The sequence below is a fragment of the Dermacentor andersoni genome, chromosome 7 (assembly GCF_023375885.2).
Source record: "Dermacentor andersoni chromosome 7, qqDerAnde1_hic_scaffold, whole genome shotgun sequence".
Lineage (NCBI taxonomy): Eukaryota > Metazoa > Arthropoda > Arachnida > Ixodida > Ixodidae > Dermacentor > Dermacentor andersoni.
Window position 1 is genome coordinate 56690311 of NC_092820.1, and position 2569 is coordinate 56692879.

Consider the following 2569-nt stretch of genomic DNA (forward strand, 5'->3'; position numbering starts at 1 on the left):
AGGGACAAAGCCAGCGCCATGTGAATGCACGTTGCTCACCAGCTGCAGTGGCTTCCTATCAACCCAGGTGATGTGCAAGCACATCTGTGTTCCTGAAGACAGGTGCATGTAAAGCCCACAGTCCAATAAAGCTGCTCTTTCTGTATCCATATAAAGCATCATTGCTGCCACTACAAGGGTAATATGATGAGCTGGGATGCCCTCATGCATCCCATACATGAAGTGTGCCCAGTTTTCAAGTAGCGTGACTCTACTAGTAATTTGTAAATTGATCTACTAGTCATTTGCTTGTTTGTATACGCTCTTCAGTTTGTGCATGTTATAGTGCGAGAATACCGCGAATGGAGTTAAGCATTGTCTGAATCAAGTACTCTGCATTGCCTATTTAGGCAAAAAACATTTGTGCACAACATTTTTTTTTTTGCTCAAGAGCTTTCGCTTTATATAGTGACCTACAGTGTCAATGTAAAGGTGACAGATGACTCTAGGATTGTGGAGAAGCTTACTTTTCTACAGTAATGAAGAATACTGAAATGTTACATCACCCAGAACATTGCACTTGGTATAATAGGCAGAAAGACTGTGCTCGCACATTTATTGGTGTGCAAGGGACGGCCTGACTTCGATGTCAGGAGGGACTAAAACCAGGAACTCGCATGCCAGTTTCACTGCTTTGGCCTAAGGGCATTATAAAGTAGAAATATCTCACGGCGGCCAGGGACAGTGCTATATTGCACGAGAAGAAACAATTGCCATTAAGCCCTCCTTTTGCTCATACTAGTCTGACACACTAAGCGCCTGCGCCAACTATGAGCGTCACATGAATTGTTATGGCACTTGGCAATGCATGGGGATATACATGTACAGGATCAAGTACAGTAGCTGTTGGAGAATTCACTTGTAGTAACAGCGAGCAGGTTGAAGAGTAAAGCATCTCATAAATGTAGCTGAATTCGCAGTGCTCACCTGCACTGAACCACGTGTATTATTGTGTGGTTCTGGAAGTGTTTAGGCTATCTCGAGGTGAAATGTACCATTAAATGTAATGGAGGACAAACGGTGACACATGCATTCTGCCAGATATTCCAGATTCAGAAGACTAAAATACCAGAGGAAAACATATAAAACTACAAAATGAGAACATTATCTGAGAAAGGTTGTTTCCAGTAAAGAGGTATCTTCACCGACAGTCGCTAAACACTGCAGTAAACATTAGACTCAAACTGAATTAAAGTGAGACGAGTTGCCATCACTCAAAAGACCACGTACTCGTGACGCCTGTGACGGAAAGGATGTTCCAAATCCACCGCCAAGGTTCGCGAGTTGTAGTGCTGGCTAACACACGATGGGTTAGTTCTAATAGTAAAACATAAATACCCCAGAAAGTGCATGGCAAACGGCGCCGGCGGTAGCTCAATTGGTAACAGCATCGTACTCGTATTGCGAAGACGTGGGTTCGTATCCCACCTGCGGCTAGTTGTTTTTCATCCACTTCCTTTTCGATTATTTATCATTTATTTAATTAAGTTAGTAAGTACAAGTAATTTCTCCTATAATGTCCTTGGTGTCATGCTTTGCTGGCTTTTTACCATAGCATTATTAAAATCAAGCCCCTCGGTTAAACCCCCTTTCTTATCGTTCTAAAGTGCTTGATATTTGTCCTAATCCCTACGCATGTGTCAGACATTAGGGAAGGAATTCACGATGGTGCTTTTTGTAAGTGCAGATTTCTATTGGTCGTACACATATCACAACAATACGTATTGTTCGTCACTACGGCTTATTGCCATCTCATTTTATGAATAGTTCAAGCGTAGATACAGTTTTGTGCATACCGGCCGCGGCGACCCACCGGATGCTTGCAATGACTAGGAAGATACGCCGGCTTTTTGCCCAAATATTACGCTTTTGCTCGCGTCGTTCATCACTTAACGCGTTACGCCCACTGTGCGCACAGTGAACGTTGCAGTTTTGCCATTTGTAGTGTGCTATGGATAGCTTCTGTAAGCAAGATGGTTAAGTTTTTGACAACCCTCGCAAAGTTATTTGGTGACGAAATTTCCGAAAGTAAACTTTACGTATATGCACTACCTTTATCACATTTCTCGGCCATCCTTCTAATATGCTGCACTGAGAAAAAAACGAAAATCCACGAGGGGAAGAAACCATGATGTCACCTTTCGTTCTACCTTCTTCATCTTGTGTGCTTGTATTTCCTAAGTACTGAAAGTATGCAAAAGTACTCATGCCAACTATCGCAGTTCCATTTCTTTTCTTACTGCTTCCGTTCCACTCAAATGTCTTTCATTTTTTTCAATAATATGTGTAGCCTGAAAGAAATACAAGTACCGGGGCGTTGCGTTCATTTTTAAGACCATGTGTTGGCTGCTGAAATTTGCTTTGTATCACGAGTGGCACACGATTGCCTGACCGCGTTCGACAGACCAAACATCGCAATGCTCCGTTCTGTCAGCATGGAACGCGAAGAAGCCTGCGGCAGCAGATATTTGTTGCGGGTGATTGAACATGTTTTGAAAGACTGCGGACATACAAGGAATTCTTGCGGAAA

General features: G+C 42.8%; 1 non-coding gene across 1 annotated transcript; it reads left to right on the plus strand.

Annotated features, from left to right (window-relative positions):
• Nucleotides 1–1401: 1401 nt before the first annotated feature.
• On the plus strand, nucleotides 1402–1475 carry TRNAT-CGU (transfer RNA threonine (anticodon CGU)). Its single transcript has one exon. It is a non-coding gene; the product is annotated as a tRNA-Thr (tRNA).
• The last annotated feature ends 1094 nt before the right edge of the window (nucleotides 1476–2569 follow it).